Source organism: Rosa chinensis, chromosome 4 (genome assembly GCF_002994745.2).
Source record: "Rosa chinensis cultivar Old Blush chromosome 4, RchiOBHm-V2, whole genome shotgun sequence".
Taxonomy (NCBI): Eukaryota; Viridiplantae; Streptophyta; class Magnoliopsida; order Rosales; family Rosaceae; genus Rosa; species Rosa chinensis.
The window spans coordinates 41,665,467-41,683,959 of NC_037091.1; the positions used below are offsets into that span (position 1 = coordinate 41,665,467).

Sequence of the window (18,493 nt, forward strand, 5' to 3'; positions counted from 1 at the left end):
GGCCAACTTGGGCATTGGAGAGGTTCTACACATTGAATCATGGAGCTTATACTATGGTTTGAAACAAGCTATTTCTTGTGGTATTGATATGCTGGAAATCGAATATGACTCGACTCTTTTGGTCAACTTGTTCTTAACAGTGATACTACATTGCATCCTTTTGGCTCTCTGATTTCTTGCTGCAGAACCTTGCTTGAGAGATTTAATTATATTTCTCTTAAGCATATATATAGAGATCGCAATATGGTGGCTAACTGCTTAACCAAAACAGTATTAACCACACTTATGGAGTGATTGAATTTCCCGACCCTCCTCATGCTTTGCAGGTTTACTTGAAAGATTTGGATTATATTGATAGAACTCAGAAGATTAATACTGGGCATGGTTCTAGTGCCTGCTAGTTAGTTTTTCTTTTTCTTTTTGCCGGCGTTTCAGGCCCCTTGTTCACCAAAAAACAAAATATTAGTTCTTTGATTTGAGGCATCATCGGATATCTCGTGCTCAAACACGACAACTATAACCACACATAGAAGCTCGCACTAACCTTGCGTTTAGTGTATGAAATGGGTTCACATATATGTGTATGGAGATGCTTGAATATATAATAGGGGATCAATCACCCTATAAGTAATCATGATTCATGAAGAAGAATACTTCAAAATTCTCTCGACTTTCTATTTGTATGGCTTATGCCAGAACAATAAAAGACATATCACAAGATAGTTTTACATACATAACTCATTAAAGATAGATCAATGCGATCATAATATACTGTTTAGAGTTTCACCGACGTTTCATGCTCTAATTATGATATAAATATTGTTCAATGAAAAAATCAAATTGCATTGAAAGTACAACAAAAATCATAAACGTTGTAATAAAAAACGAATAAAAAAGCTCAATAAATGTGATTAATTGATCCATACATACTTAGCTAATTCAGGTAAGCCATTGCTAGGTATTACTACTTGGATTATGGATTTTTTTTTTTTTTTGAGAATAAGAATCCTTTATTGAAAGTAACCAAGATTACATAATATGGAAATGACCGGTGGTGGACAAGAACTCCCCACTCTCCTCCCTAAAAACCGAACTAGTTATGGGTCCGTCATCAAGAATGACATCCATGAGCCAAAAGAGCCCAACCCTTAACCACCTATTTCGCCCAACCTCACAGGCTACAGATAACCCGAGAAACTCGATAACACCCCATAGACAACCGCCAGAGAAACCAGCGCCCTCTTCCACACCGCATCCCAATGAAACCAGACCACGTGCAAGGATCGCTTGTTAGCATATTGACCATAAGATAAAACCGAATATAAACCAACTCGTCCCCAAGAATAACTCCATATCCATGGCACCCCAACTTGACCCAACCCTAGCTCACAAGAGTAGGGACATTCTAATGACAGAAAAAAACCTAACCAAAGAACTAACCAAAAAAATTATTCTAATAAAAACCAAAAACAAAAAAGAGCCATCATACTCCTCCTCCCTCCCCTTAAGTGCTCCGTCGGCGGCCCACCACCACAAGAGTGTCAAGACTCTCCCTTCGAGCTCGCCTCGCCGAAGAAACCCAGACCATGCAGCGAGCCAAGCCAAACTTTTGGCATGTTGTCCAAGAAACTGATCAGAAATCACCATGTCCTGCCACCTTAGAGCGGAGGACCTCCACCCGTCAGTGTCCCTCAGTTTGGAATCCCAAAACCACCGCTGCAATCGCCGTCCAGTGACCCACCATAGAGAAGCAACCAGCGCCATACGATCCATGGTATACCGCCGCCATGATCTGGCCACTAACCACCTGCTCCACACCCGGGCCACCACAAGTCGCCGATCGCCAATTACCCACACCTGCATCGCCGCTTGAAAGGAGAGAAGAGACGTTCCCAACCCAGACCGATGAAGAGAGGCCAAAGCCGAGAACCCCCAGATCCTAGGAACCCGTCCGGCAACTACTTGGATTATGGATTATCCTATAATTAGAAGGGGAAAATGTTATAATTTAAAACACGATTACAAGTTTTTAATCACATCTGTTGCTTGGTGCTACTACTTGGCTTGTCTATTACTTTTCTTAAAAATTGATCGAATTAGTGTACAAAGATAATTTTTTAAAACCAACAAACTAGCCTAGAAAGTAAAACTTCAATCTCTGAAGTACCCAAGATCCAGTTGGTAGACTGCGAGATATGAAAGTTCCTAAACAGACCCTTGCACCCTTAAAACTCAAACACCAAGTAATGAATGGGGTTAACAAGACTCTGAATAATCTGGCTACGGACCACAAAATTGTTCCATCCAAATCCACTAATGGTCACTCAAACCCCGTAACTGAGTGGAGTGATGCTCAAACTTCAGCTTCGGCACTCATTGTAGCATTTTTTTTGTAGTCATAATTTAAAACAACACATAGCGCGACATCTCTTACAAAAATTTAACCATATATATATATATATATATATATGACCTCACTCGGTCAAGTATGAATGGTACAAACACCCTTCATATTACAATCATTGCTCAAGAAGAGTATTTGCCAAGTGCAAACACAAACATATTCTCTCTCTCTCTCTCTCTCTCTCTCTCTCTCTCTCTCTCTCTCTCTCTCTCTCTCTCTCTCTCTCTCTCTCTCTCAAGAAGAGGGCGGCTAGGGTTCTTTGAGTAAGCTTGGAGGCTCTCATCCGGCGGCTCCTGTGCCGTGCCTTGTTGGTGAGCGGTGAGTGCAGCCGGGCGGGGACGTTTTTTGATGGCTGTTTCTCAACCTGTTGCTGCGGCAGCGTGGCTCGAACCTTGACGAGCTTGCAAGCCTTGTGGTGGTCCTACATCTTCTTATTGCTTAAAGGCTTTGGCAGGAGCGGTCTGGTAGTATCGGCATTTTGTTCCTTGATCGGCAGTGGCTGGTAGGATAGTGTGAGGTGGGGTTTTGACGGGCTCTTTTGGATCGAAGTTCCGATCTGATATGAGTGCTTCAGAATCATGCGAGGAGAAGGTGTTTTGGGGGAGGTGGTGCTTCTTGTGATCTTGTCGGCGTGTTGGCGATAATGGAGGAGTGGATGGTGGTCGATGACTACTCATGGCGGTGGCTAGAGTCTTGTAGCCGGGGGTGGAGGCGGGGGGTGGCTGCTGCAGCTTGGAGTTGGCTAGGGTTATTTTTTTTTAATTTTTTATTATTGACTTCAATATTATATTATTATTAGAATAAATACTATTAAGAAAGCTTGATTTTGAAATATATCATTAAGAAATTAAAAAGGCCAATCATGATGGGGTGGCCATAACCTTAAGGCAATGGCAACCTTCAAGTGCAATCTTATTCTGGTTGTTGTTCTTTCTTCGATTATTTAAAAGTTCTTTCTCGTAGGACTCTGCTCATTTCTTAATCAATATTCCATAAAATATTCCTCATAACTACATATAATAAATAAATCACTTTGTTTTTGAAAATATTTGGTAACAGCTAAGAAACAATATTAAACAACACCTTACTTTATTTTATTTTGTACTATACATTAGAAAATTCAAATAGGAATGAACAATAATTATCCATTATTTAACCATAATAAACAAAAAACTCTAGTTGTGACAAACCCTAATTCAACCTATCATTATGAATTGAGTCCAAAATTAGACCAAAATAAAAACTAAAAAAATAATTATTAAGCTTTGTGGTAAGTAAAATTTTGACGGGGGCAATGTTTTAAAAGACAAAAAATTGCATGAGAAAGGTCCACAAAGTGGGACAAAGTGTGTAGCATCATATAGTGACTTTTACACGACTTTGTTTATGGAAATTTCTTTCTTTTATATTAATCCAATCCAACTTTGCTACTCTCTCTCTTTGTATCCGAGTTTTGAGCCCCAGAAAAAGGTGTTGGGGGGGGGGGTGGGGTCCGTCCTATCTTCCTCTTTGATTTGCTAAAATACATGAATCAGCAATTCTTTAAGAAAAAGCACGAAGCATTTTTTGATATGAAATTTCTATTGGAATTTGGATTATTTTGACCTAACCCTAGCAATGATGCAAATATTATATTGGCATGCACTAAAGTATTGTATTTTTTCTTCTTCTTTGGTATGGTAGTGGCACACGACAGTTTGCTCATGTTGTGTTACTAGGAAAGGAGAGATAAGAACACAATTATCTTGTCTGTATATCTCAAGATCCAAGCTCTTACTAAAATATAAAAAGAATTCTACGATTTGATGATTGAATGCGTGGAAATTAACGGCCCACGGTCATTTGCATACTTTAGTTTGGTTGTAATTATGAATACCCAAATTCGAACTCTTACTAACATTAAGTCAGCGAAGTTTAATTCTCTCACCGGTCAAATGTCTTGGTTTTAGGCCCAGTTTGATCCCAGGAGAATATGGATTAAGCGACTTATTTCTCAATTCAAGTTGCTAGAGCTATTTGGTAAAACAACAATCATCAATTATAATCAGAATCTCCCACTTCTGTAGGAATGGTGCCTCCAGAACCATGGATTTTAGAAATTGAGACGACCTGCTTGACTTTACCTATATTGCCCTCATCCAATTCCATCAACTTCACAATTCAACAGGATGTCAAGATGCATGCAAAGGCATGAGTTATAGAAAATAGATTGAAAGTAGCCCAGAGAACCAAAGCCACCACTACGAACAGCGGTTTTGGCGGTGACCGAATTCTACCCAAATCACCCATATTTAAAACTCAACCAAAACTGAATTCCAATTATATCAAGATGTAGAGCTTAGCGAGTAGATTAACTTTCTTACCTCATTTGTCATCATCGATGACCAAAGTGGCTGGAAAACTCAAGAAAATCACCAGAAATACCACAATTTTTCGGGATTTGAATCGACTCCACCTTTCGCCTTTTAGAAAAACTGATTATCCTCACAGCATAGCTAAAGCTGTTTTTACATTAATCACCTTGGGGTTTAGAGGAGTTGGTTAGCATGACCATCTTTGGATGAGTTGTGATACAATAGCTAGTTCAATCTTCGCCAAATCTACGAGTCTTAACTGTCACATTTTGCTTTATTTCGTATATGATATACACTAATTTAGAGTTGCTCGAAAGTGTGGGACAGATAAACTGAAAAAATAAACTTTTTTTAGATAAATAATAAAAGTAAATAGGTGATTTGATATTTGGTGATTTTTTTTTTGATGATTTGGGATTTGTCAGCGGTTCACGGCTGCTTTTGGTTGTCCTCTAGTGCATGTATTCTGTTTATTGCCTCTTTAAATGAGATACAAAGGGTATGTGACATGTGTCAATTAGTTGCAGTTATTTATTTATTTATTTTCTTTTGTTTTTATATTATTTTATTTTTATACAATTTTTTTTTCCTACTAGCCACCACTAATTCAATTGTTCTTGTTTAACTGTACCATGTATTAATAAATTTAATTTAACGATGTAGATGAAAATACCTATAGCTCTGCTACGGTTGAGAAAGCGTCGCTCTTGGCCTCTCTGTACCTTCCTCCATCATTGATGGAGCACCTTTTTGGCACTGTTCTCGGCCTCGTTACATGTGCGCACGACTTGTATCATGCCTCCTTACCAGTCGTGGCAAGCTTGCTTCTCGACAACGACTTTTTGTTCCCAGCCTCTAACTGATCGTGGTTGGTGCGGAGAGGATGGGGTTGTGCCGCCTTGCAGGGTTGGAATGGCACCCGATGTTAACTGACTCTGACCGAGCCAGACACGTCTGAAGGTTAGATCTGGACCGGTGGCAGTGCGGCTAAGTACGATGGGCTGTTGCTTGTCCATGATCACAGTGATAGGAAGATGTTAGATCAAAGGCCAGAGTTGGGGATTAGCTTTTGGCGTTCGCTGCCCCAAGACCAGATGGGGTTGGGTCTGGTGTAGAAACTTTCCGGTCCTCCGTGGGAACCGCCCTAAGGATTTTGGGGCAGGCAACGGTGCCTTGCTTTGACTAGACAGGTCCGAGACGGGAGTTATTGGGGGAGAAATGGCGGGGCAACAGTTGGGATCAAGGGCAGGGCATGTCTGGGTGCCTAGAGAATTTTTAGGTGCTCAACTGTGGACCTGGGCTTCTTTTTGTTTGGGCTACTCAAGATGGGCCTTGTCTTCTATTTGGATTCGCATTTGGGATCTAGGAGACTTGTTCTGGATTCTTTTTTCTGCTACACTATAGAATCGGAATTTCGGCTACATAGGTAGAAGATTGCTCTCTACTCGACATATTAACTTGTGTGGAATGGGTAAAGTCGGTCACACTACCACCAGTTATCTTGATAGAAGGTTATCCTCTATTCGACACATATTTTTGAGTGGAAGTATGGTTGACCATACTATTGGTGCCGGTTTATATAGCCCAGGGTCTGTCCGTTACCTCATCAAATGCTTTTTAGTATCCCTTACTATCCTCTCTAGGTTTTATTTCTGATGCCTTGTTGCATCTAGTTTTGTTTATGCTATTTTTCATTTTGATATAGTCTCTACATTTATAAGTTGTTATTTTTCTTAGGGAAAATCATCCAAACAGTGTCTAAACTTTTCCAGACTATTAATTTTCATACCTCTATTTTGAAAAATATCAAAATGGTACCTGATGATTTAAGCCTGACCCAATATTCATACCTAGGAACAGTAAAAACGTTAACACCGTTGAATTTTCCAGGGTAAATCATCAGGTACCATGATTCTGGGTTCCCCAAGACTTAAAAGAAAGAAACCCGAAGCCTGAAGCAAAACCCGAAGCAATATGATACAGTAAGTTCATCATCAAAGAAAGAAGAAAATAAAGAAGAAATTAATCGCCAGGGCGGACGCAGGTTGGTGATGTCGTTGCTGGGCCTTGCTCCAAATCCTGCTGGGCCTTGGGGATTGGGCCTTCTCCTTTTGAGCTACCCATTGGGCCTTCTCCTTTTGGGCTAGGGCTTTGCCTTTGGCCCAACTCTATGTTTTTAGTTTATGTCTAAATTCAATAATTTTCTTATATTAGGAACCTAAATCTTTAATGCCTCCAGCGTAGTACCAAAGGAGGATATCCGCTATCTCTACGTTTTGAATGTAAAATGAGTGGGTCTATTTCTACGTACCACTATGGGTACTACCACTACCTTCTTGTCTATCTATGTCCTTAAATGACAGCGGAAGGGTATGTAACGGCCTATTCTGGCTTATGATGAATATACTATTTCCCCCGTGGGCTTGATTCAAAAAAAATATAAAGTTGAACCACCATTTCAATATTAAATATAGAAAATTACTCATAAGTGTCATTTTGAAACTTTAATTAGTCATAAGGTCACCTAGTTTTCCTTGTTCTCATAAGGTCAGTTGCATTATCATTTTATTCCATCATCGACAATTTTGCCCTTCCAGCTTTGGCTTATTGCATCTAATTCTCTGTCTCCTTTCTCTGCAAACCCTTCCACCGGCACCATCTCGCTCGGCTCTGACGACTTCAACCTCATCAGGCGCGGCTTCAATGATGCTTTCTCCTCCGTCGATCAGCCTCCGAGGTCGTTGGTTTCCTTTCCGCTGCTCACTTCGAGGCTAGAAGCTTAATCTCCAATGTCGAGGCAACTACTTTGGATGTTTGAAGGCTCTAAGCTTTCAAATTCTTCTCTGAAGGGCTCTTCGCTGTTTTGAGCTCTCAATTTCATCTGTCTATCACCCCAAAAAAACCAGTGAAGGCCAGTAAGCAAAAGCTAAGAAGACCAAAACAATGTTGTAGCAGCAGTATGTGGACGAGCACTCACTTGATATGCGATATTGACGGCAACGCTCTCACCGTCGTCACTATCCTCAACCAAGACAGCAGTGTTTGGTCCAAGAGCGCCAACTTTCCTCAGGTTGACTCATTTCTTTTATCTCTGGAAGTTTAAGCTTTAGATTAATTACTTCATCTCTGGATATGACTTGTAGGGTAGGCTTGCTTATTGGAGGTTTGTGTATGATATGATGATCAAGCTTCAGAAAAATTACTGATGAACTTAATTTTAAAGTGTTTTTGTTGTTATTGATATGAAGATTTGAGATATCAAATCAGATGTTTAATTGAGGTTTGGAATGGGAATCAGAGTAGCTTAGATTGCTTGGTATATTGTGTATGCAATTTTTGTTGTATATGATTTATACTTGGATTATTGTTGTCTGGTGTTGTAGTTCAGGCCTGAAGAAATTGTGACCATTGTTAAGGATTTTGAGCTCACAATTTTGTGGCAATTATGTGTAACAACCCAAAATTTTAATTATATATTAGATCATGTGATAATATTTTCTTTACTAGCTTGTGTGTGTGTGTGTGTTCAAGAAGTCTATTACCTATTACATGTAGACTTGTGAGGAAGCTAGTTTTACTCAATTGGTTTAAACATTTTCAGATGAGACCTTATAAACCCAATCAATGAATCTCTTATTAGTCATTGTTCGTATCCAAGTGTGAGTAAGTATTCTATTTGGGTGATTATGCAAAGTTAGGAATTATAGGTGTTGTTGAACCTGTAGACTAAGCTAGCTAGTAGCTTGAGGTGGCATCACTCAATTTATAGCTCAAGCTCTATTTATCCATCAGTAAAACTTCTAGTCTACTGCTATCATGGATATCCCAAGATTGTAGAAATAAAGCTTATTTTCTTCCTATATGTTTTTATATATAACCTTGGTCATTAAGTTATAAAGGGATCAGAGCTTTCATACCTATCTCTGCAATACTTACTGATGAAGGTTTCTATTAAGAGATAGGATTATACAAGTATATCTATTGAATGCTTAGTGATTAAGGCTTAGTTTGGCATTGCTTCCTAAGGTGCTTCTGGAGCTGCTTCTGCTTTTAGGCCAAGAGCATGGTGTTTGGTAAAATATCTAAAAGCAGCTTTTAGTTGAAATGGCTTCTCCGTAAAGCCGAAATTGAGAAGCTACAATTTGTAGCTTTGAGGAATTGCTTTGGGAAAACACGGAGGAAGAACAGTGCATAACTTAATGAAATTTTACCTTCCTGCCAATTCTGTCCTCCTCCTTTTCTGAAAATTACATCGAAACAAAAGATAGGGATTTCTCCATCGCGAGGTAGTCACTCTCTTTGCCGTCATTATCATTATCATTCCACATCTCCTCCTGCCTCTTCTTCAATTCGTGGATTCTCGCCGGCTAGCTTCCTTCCTCTGAAGATAGAATCAAACGGAATCCATCTTCACACCATCGCCATCGCCATCGCCTCTCTTCAGTCTGGGTTCAAATTTCAAAACGACGAAGTCGCCATCGCCATTGTCCTCTCTGGCTCTCCTCTGTCCTCTCTGGCTCTCTCCCTCTCCCAGGCTCCAGCACGGTCACACATCGACTGAGCAAGTGAGTCGAATTTCTCATGAATCTCAATTTCTCTTTCTCACGAATTTCTGGGTTTTCACTTTTCACTCTTGGTTTGCAGTTTGCTCTCTTCGACTCTTCGGTCTCTTCCTGAAGCCGTCAAGCAACAAAGCAGATTCTGGGTTTGACTCTTCTCTCTCAGTCAGTCGCTGATTCTTCAAGGCTTAAGCTCGGTATGATAATGACTCGCTGATTCTTCAATTGAAAGTTTGAAACTATGAATGTTAGAAACTTACCACTTTATAGAAAAGAAATTTAAAAAAAGATGGCTGTTTTGAATATGTATGCTTCTCTTTATTCTCCACCGGTGTTCCTTGAGTGGTATTTGGTGCGTTGTCCTTGTCCTTATAGATAATTGAAAGCACTAACCCTCCAGAAAAGCTATTTTATACCTCACATCTCTTTTCTGATCTGCGCAACGAAAGGACAAACAGTTAACTAATCACCAAACTTTCCTGCTAATTTCCAAGTTTCCATTGCAGTCCTTCTGAGTTTACTGATAACTGAAACCAACAATGCTAATTGCTGATCTCTTTTATTCTATTTTAAGTTTTTATCTTGAAAAATGATATAAACTTGAACTAAAGCTCATCAGACGTACAAGCTAGTATCTAAGCTTGAAAATCGATCAATTGCGTACTCGAACTCTTGCAGAACATATGAAATTAGTACCTCGATCGGGTAAAGGAAGTTTCTCTGTAAACAAATTAATTTATCACATAAGGATAAGGTGCTTGAGATATCAACCTGTAGCTGAGGAATAGGCTACTTACTTGGGTCACAGGCGACCATCTTTTGACGGAACTATTGATATTTTTTTATCAGTATTTGAGCAACATGTGTGGATATGGTGTGTCCATATCAACATATAATGCATGAACAGTTTCAGTTCTATCCTTCTCATCAATGGACTCCTGAACGATAAGGAGTTCAGTTTCTTTGATAAACTCTTTTTGGAACGTTTTGGTTGCTGATTAAGAAGATAGATCAGTGAATTGGTTATAGTTTTCAGTTTCTTTGATAAACTCTATTTCTGTTATAGTTTTCTTTAGGGTATCAAATGAATGTATGGGTTGCCAAATAATTCTATTAACTGTTATTAGTAGTGACTTAAATTGATGAATCCAAAAATGGTATTTTTCTGTCCTAGATAACTCTGTCTATACCCCCTATTAAGCCACAGATTCGCTGTCTATACAGGATAATGGCCATGTTTTGAAAGTTAATCTCATTATTTGGAAAAGCTCCTCAGTTCTAAGCCAATGTACAAATCTTAAGTCTGCTTTCTGATCTATTTTGTTTCTGGAAAATCCTTTCTGATATATAATTGGAGATTATTGTGCAGGATCTAAGTAATACTATCTTATCAAATGCCATAAAGGGTAAGAACTACTAGATATCTGAATGACTGTGACTTGGTTTATAATCTTGTATGAGCCTTAAAATTACTGAATAGTGCTAATTGTGCAGCTTTTTCACCATTGAAACTTAGATTGTGAGGTACCTTGCAAGATAAAGTCATATATGATACAGAAGACAATAAAGAACCTTGCCCAGTTCCTTTTGTTAAAAATACCACAACTATGTTTGGATTTAATAAGGAGTGCGTACCCATGAAGAGATGGGATGAATTAAACTCCTTTTTTATGAGAACAGGGTAACAAATAATCTCTTCCCTATGTTTCTTCATTCAAATTTGGATTTTGAAAACCAGATGTAGTTGACATTATTCCATGGTATTGTTTTAACAGGGCTAGGATTATCTTTGGATTAAATGCCCTCCCGGGACGAACTTTACAGAGTGATGCCTCTGCAACTGGATCTTGGAACTTTACCAATGCCGAATCTTTCATTCGCTACACTGTCAAACACAGCTACTCTATAGCTTGATGGGAGCTCGGTATGAACACTGTCACTCTTGTTAAATACTTGTCTGAATTTTGTTATTCTTGTCATGAATTTGTCTGAAGCTATTTGAATGTTGCTCAGGGAATGAGCTATGTGGGCGTGGAATTGGAACCACAGTAGTAGAAAGTCAGTATGTCAATGATACAGCTTCTGTGCATAAGATAGTACAGAATGTATACAAGGGTGTTGGACCAAAGCCACTAATCTTATCACCTGGAGGGTTCTTTGATGCACCTTGGTTCAAAGAACTTGCAGATAAATCCACCAGTTCATTAGATGCGGTCACACACCATATATATAATCTAGGGCCAGGTAGGTATTGTTGATTCGACAAACCAATTTTGAAACTTCCCTTTTGCTCCCTAGTTCATGTTTTGGTATTAAAATCATACCTTGTATTTTTAGATTATATGGTGGTATGTTAGTTGCAATTCAATGCACTTGAAATGGTAAAAAAAAATTGTACATATATAATTTGCAATTTTAATCATAAGGAGATCAAGATGGGTTATTCCAGCATCTGGTATTACTTTATCAATTGCCAGGCAATGGTTATGGAATATGATTGGATTCTTGCAGAAGGAGAGAGGTGAACAAGAAAGTGCTTAAAGTTCCTGGAATTGAACAGAAGGTAACTGAATTGCCTTTAGTATCTATGCCAAAGTAATTTGTTAATAGTCATGCACATGAATCTTCATGGCCTTATTTCAGGATAGAAAAGTATATGCTTGTTTCTTATGTTATGGGTGTACACTTCTAGTGTGGTGATTAGATATTTTCATCATGTACAGGAGACCTTGTAAGGGTGGGGTTAAATTTCTTGAGGATGGAACAAAAGAGTAGCAAGAGGCACAGGAGCTTCATGATCTATAGCTATGAAAAAAGTGAAGGGCACAAGACCTTGTGATTATAGGTTTGATCACGCCATCTAAAGCTATGAAGAAAAGTGAAGAGCTCAGGTTCTAAAACCCAAGTTTTATGTAAACATTGCGCAAAGGTTCAAACTTGCCTCATGTTGGAGTTTTATCAACTTTGAAGTCAAACCTTTTCATTGGAAACATTATATTCATGTGTAGCTAGGTAGGAATGCTTTCTTGTTTGGTACATTATCTAGCTACATGAATGTATATTTGTAGTAGTGAACTCATCAGTTGTTTTTTGAACTTGTTAATTGATCCAAGTGGTTTGAAAGTGTAAAATGATCCAATTGTTTGGTAGCATTTGTTTTGGAACTTGGTAAGTGATCCAAGTTTGGTAGTTTGTAAATGATCAGTTGTTTTTGGAACTTGGCAAGAAACTGATCCAATTGTTTGGCGCACTTTGTATTTGATAGTTTTTTCAGAACTTGGTGTTGTCTGCCCAGAATTGCAAAAGCTTAGAGCAACTCTAACAAGATTCTCTATTTTTTGGTGGATCAGCTTGGATGAGCATGAAGCTATGAACGGAAGTTGCCGCGAGTACGAACAATAGTGGTCTTTTGTGTTTGCACGTATTTTTCTTTGAAGACAACTAGAATTTGAATTTAGCTTGAACTTACCAATGACAACTAATTAAAAGGTTCGTCTACACTACCACAAAATAATTTTGTACTCTCTCAGATTGTTCATCTTACAATGAGGGATGAAATTGCTCTGAATATCCCGCATAAAACTTCCATAAGAACATATCATTTTCTTTTTGTAATAGACAATAGGAACATTTCTAAAATGCATAATATTTTTAGAAAAAATATATAGTAGCACCAGAGATAACAGTGAAAAAACCGAAAACCAAACTTATCTAGTAAAACATAATATGCATATTGAAGGGTTTAAAGTAAATCTTTTATTCGGTCCAACCAAGGGTACAAGAATAATACATGAGAATTTTTTTTATTTGGTATGGTTACATAATCAAAAAATAAAAGGGTTAATTACATATAAGTGATTATGTATTTTAGTAGCATATCTTAGCATATATGACCATTTTGGTAATTATACCCAGCCAAAGCACTTTTGTCTTGCAACTTACCAAACACCTAGAAATTGCTTTTGGACCTCACAGCACTTTTAAAAACAGTTTACCAAACACCTCAGCTGCTTCTTCTCACAGCAAGTTCGGAAGTGCTTCCTCTCACAGCAGGTTCGGAAGTGCTTCCCCTCACAGCACAGCAATCCCAAACTAAGCCTAAGTCATTAAGTGATAGTTATGGACAAACACATCTATATGCAGATTTTATTATAATTGTTTTGCTTGATGGCCAAGAACCATACTAGTATAAATAGGAGCTATCTACCTTATTCATAGGCACTGTACAATAGAACTTAACGTGAGAGTGAGGGAGATAGAGATAAGGGCTGGAGTAGAATGGAAAAAAAGAAACAAACAGGAAGGAAACTAAAGAGAGAAAGTAAAGGACGTGAGGAATAGGAGATTAGGAGCATGAAAGAAAAGAAGAAAACAAAAGAGAGAGAGAGAGAGAGAGAGAGAGAGAGAGAGAGAGAGAGAGAGAGAGAGAGAGAGAGAGAGAGAGAGAGAGAGAGAGAGAGAGAGAGAGAGCGATAGAATAGAGGAGATTAGAGGAAAAGAAAGAAGAAACAGAATTAGGATTGGAAGAGAAAATAGAAGAGAGAAACATGAGACGTGAGAGAGATACCTGAAGTGAAGGAAGGAGGAATTAACAAGAGTAGTTTGATTTATATTCTGAATGGGATTCAAAGGTGAATTCAATCCTATAAGCTATTCCAATTGTTATTCTTGTTATTATGTTTAGCTTAGATCTTGTCTAAATGGGTTTAAGCTTCTGCACAATTAGTAACCTAAATGATTTTCAAACAGAATGTAAGCATAGAAACAAATCAAGATGATTAGAGAACTGGTTCCATAAGAATGGGTGTCCTGAGTAATTCTTAGGTTGCTTTTTGGGTTAGATTTCTTATTTTGTCTTAACAACAAGAGGTTAGAGTGATCAAAGAACCTATATGCATCAGTTTAACAACCTTAGACTGAGCAGTAACCTCAAACATTAGTTTGTAGGCATTGGAGAAAGCTAGAACAAGTTTCTGCAGTATAATCATTTAGTTAATTTTGAGCAACCATATCCTTTGATCTAGACTTTCATTTTAGAAACCATTTGCATGTGTTGAAAGCTTATAATGTAAGCTTGATATCTATATAGTTTTGTACAATTTCATTAAAGACTCATTGGTTAAGTTTGAGGCTAAAAACAGAGGTCTGCAATCTGTTGTTTTTGACACAGTTTTCTTTTCACTAAAAATTGTACATTTCGGCTGGGTATTTGAAGTTGGTGTCTTCATGAAAGTTTCAGTAGACATCTCAAAAGATCATTTCAGAATTGAAATCTCATGAAAAAGACTTTTCTAGAGTAAGTTATGATTTTTCGAAGCTGAGGGTCTGCATCAGGAAATTCTGCAATTTTCATTATGTTTCTGTTTGTTCCATTTCGTTTCAATAGTTTCCTGTATTCAAACTTGTTTAGGTCGACCACCAACTGAAAATAGAGATTCTTCTATTTTTAACAAAACTTGTGACGCTATTTACTGAATTCATTTGAGATACTTATGTCATTGTGAAATCAGTTTTTCGCGTCAGTTTTCCTTCACAATAAATCTGCAAGACGTTTTTGGTTAGTTATTTAGCATTTCAAGTGAAATCTAAATGGCTTGAGATTTTAGGTACCATTTTCTTAAGACATAAGCTCGATATTGAAGTATGTTTTTAAGGCAGAATCATAGCTTTGTATTTAAAATAAATTATGTGCTTATGCATAGGAAATGTGAATTGTACTTGGATATTTACTTTTTATGCAGGAACATGTATCTATTCAATAGCTTGGAATCTAGGTAGGGGGATCTGGGAACCTCTAATCAATTGTATTGTATGCATATATGTTGCTTGACATGTTTGTTGTGGAATGAATGAATGTTTGATGCAATTACATTGCGAAGTATATGTTATCAATTGATGCATCATCCATTGAGTACATATGAAGTATAAGGGTGGTGATGGTGATATGTGTAATGTTATCGATATAAGAAAGTTTGAAATTTATCTTTTGCGTAGTTGAGTCCATAACCTCAGCAGGTACCAGATCCCAGGTATGCCCATTGTTAATGCGCAATTAGTATAGGATTGAAAGGGTAATTCGGGACTGGCGAAAGGGGCATGGACAAGATGACTAGCAAAAGAGGGTTAGGGGGATTGATTTTGGGTGGGGGTTAGTTCATATAGTTGAGTACTCTGAGTCACCTTCGTGGTAAAATACATGGTATGGGACATGTAGGCTCAGTTTATTCTGTTGTGTGAATTATCGGGAATAGAACATGCATACATGCATACCATATGATGATTGTTTGGTTATCTTTTGTGTGAAGAGAAATAGCTCCCTACTGAGCTACAGGTTGAGCTCACCCCTTAACAGTCTTGCAGGTTATTAAACACAAGAACTATGAAGATTAGTGATCGAAAGCAATTAGAGTTAGTTGGAGTTTTGTATATGTAAGATCATTATTTCGGAAGTGAGTACTCTTAGTGATCTTGAGTTGGATTTATCCTTATACCGAAATGAGAAGTCAATTCCATTATCAAAATGTCGATTTTATTTTTTCTATTCGTTTATTTTTATTTTTACTCACACCTCGGATTTCGGGAAATATAAAAAAAAAAAATTTGACCCAGATTCGGGGTGTGACATTATGCCACTGGAAACAGTTTTGATAATGCTAGTACCCGTGGTAGAGCACAATTTGGAGAGGACTAAAGTAGCTTCAATGAGCCATCACAAGGAAACAATAGGGATAATGATGACGCTGCAGACTTTGAAGAAAAGGCCTGAATTTCAAGAGAAATTAGTTTGCTTGTTTGTAGTGCTACAAGTAGATTGTTTTTTGTCACAATTTCTAGTGCCTACCTTCATGTCTCCCTCTGAAACGTTTATTTCATTTGTGTTAAATTTGCACTGTTTGTTGTGCTTTATGAAACCTTAATTTTGTAAATAATTGTAGTTAGAAAGGAAACAATTTTGTGGCTTTGTTCAAAGCTTTTTTTCTTATGTTTATTATTATTTTTTTTTAGTTTTTTATAATTTCTTGCTGCTTTGGTAAGGGTAGCTTTGGTGAAATATAAAGTAGCTTTCGGTGTTAGTGAAAGTAGTTTTTGGTGTTGGTAAAGTGGTTTTTGGTACGGTAAAGTAGTCACTTTTGTTGTTGGTGATAATAGTTTTTGACGTTGGTGAAAGTAGCTTTTGTTTGTGGTGAATGTAGTTTTTTGCGGTAGTGATTTTGTATTGGTGAAATTAGTTTTTGTTGATGGTGAGAGTAGCTTTTGATATTGGAGTAGCTCTCTAATGTTAGTAAGAGTAGCTCGCTGGTGTTGGTGACAGTAACTTTTGTTGTTGATGAGAGTAGTTTTTGGTGTTGGTGAGAGCAACTTTTGCTGTTGGTGAGAATAGTTTTCTAGTGTTGGTGAGAGTAGCGTTTCTTTCTAGTGAGAGTAGCTTTTGGTATTGATGACAGTAGCTTTTATTGGTTGGGATAGTAGCTTTTGGTTTTTGGGAGCACAGATTTTTTTTGTAAGGAGTAGCTTTTGTTGTTAATGATAATAGCTTTTGTTATCTCGTCAGAGGTTGCCGGAAATCTCACCAGAGCAGCTTTTGTTGTTAGTGACAGTAGTTTTTATTGGTAACAGTAGCTTTTATTGCTGGTGACAGTAGTTTTTGTGGTCCCCGGAAGTTGGCCGGAGAGGAAAGAGAGGATGATTGTTGACTTTATAAATTTATGTAAATATGTTGGTTTTTATATCCAAAGTTTAACACCCTTTTTAATCTAGTTGCCTTAGAGCATTTTTAGCAATGTTAGCAATTTTTGAGTCAAATTTTAGCTAAAGTAGCTAAAAAGTTATTTTAGCTAGTCACTTTAGAATTACGTCTGCATCAATGCTCTCTATTTTAGCTAATTTTGAATTTATATTATTTTTTAAATGAAGATTAAATAGTTTATATGTATTTATAAATTATATAAAATAACTTAAAAGGAATGTTTTAAATTATATTTAGGAGCGAGATAGCTAAAAGTTATAATAGAGAGCCACTTAGGAGTCTGGTGCAACTGCTAAAATAGATAAAAAGCTAAACATGTTCTCCAAAATAGCTAAGGAGTCAAAATAGAGAGTCTGCTAAAGATGCTCTTATGAGAGAAAAAAATAGTTGGTGACCTTATGGCTAAAAAAACATTCAAATATGCACTTATATGTAATTAACTCTATTAAATATGTTTCTCTTTAAAAGGGCATCTATGAAATATATGATACAAAAGTAATTGATAGTTTAAGACATATTTATTTAAAATTTTCTTAAATATTTTGATCTATAGGTGATAGTGTCTAATCAATTTTCCTCGACTCGTATGTGTGATCTATGGAGCATAAAATTTGACCTATACTAACTTTTCTTTGGTAGTATTTTTTTCCCCAACCGAAACCTCTCAAGAAAAGAAAAAAACATCATCACTAAAAGCTATTTTTCAGTTATTTGTAGTCTATAGTAAAATGATTTCGCCACGCCCCTTTCTCCATACGAGATGATGGCTATACTTTGCCCCTTGCCTTCGTCCTAATGGTATCTCCAACCCTTAGACCCAAAAGCTAATCTCATATCTTATTTTGAGACCCCAAGTCTCAAACTATGCATTGAGATTATCCATCTCCAACTCTAAGAGGTTCTTTCTTTTCTCATATCTATAGGAAATCAAATAAATTAGCTCATATGCTTTAGTTTCAGGGCTGCAAGGCTCATGGAGTGGGAGTATCCCTTCGGAACTTGATGGGTTCATTTCTACCTCGTCTACAAATTAGTCCTCTCAATAAGATTGTCGTCCTTCTATTAAACATTAAAAAAAAAACCTCAATCCTACATCTAGAACCTATATTTATTTTAGACAATCATTTAACTACAATATGAATTTATATATTATAAATAATTAATTTATGTAATATATCGTCATTAATTAAAATTAAACAATTTTCTTTTTATGATGGGTGGTGTTGGCGTTAGTAATTTTGGCGTTGGGGGTGGTGATGGTTTAAATTGAATGAGTAAATTGGATTCACCCGACCCTATCTTATGCTGCTAAATTGTAGGGTTTAGGGTTATGGTGATTTCATGTCTTGGGGATGTAGGTTCATTACTAAAGTTGAGTCATCTTATAATATTCATTGAGGTTTGTGCCAGTTGCTCACAAGGATTCTGT

At 37.2% G+C, this 18,493-nt stretch overlaps 1 long non-coding RNA gene across 2 annotated transcripts; it reads left to right on the forward strand.

Annotated features, from left to right (window-relative positions):
• Nucleotides 1-8,763: 8,763 nt before the first annotated feature.
• On the forward strand, nt 8,764-12,271 carry LOC112200251. Of its 2 annotated transcripts, none has more exons than XR_005810444.1 (5): nt 8,764-9,323; nt 9,403-9,514; nt 11,093-11,241; nt 11,331-11,561; nt 12,041-12,271. It is a non-coding gene; the product is annotated as an uncharacterized LOC112200251 (long non-coding RNA). The 2 variants fall into 2 exon arrangements; XR_002936221.2 differs by lacking the exons at nt 8,764-9,323; nt 9,403-9,514 and adding exons at nt 10,686-10,723; nt 10,812-10,998 and having other exon boundaries at nt 11,142-11,241.
• The last annotated feature ends 6,222 nt before the right edge of the window (nt 12,272-18,493 follow it).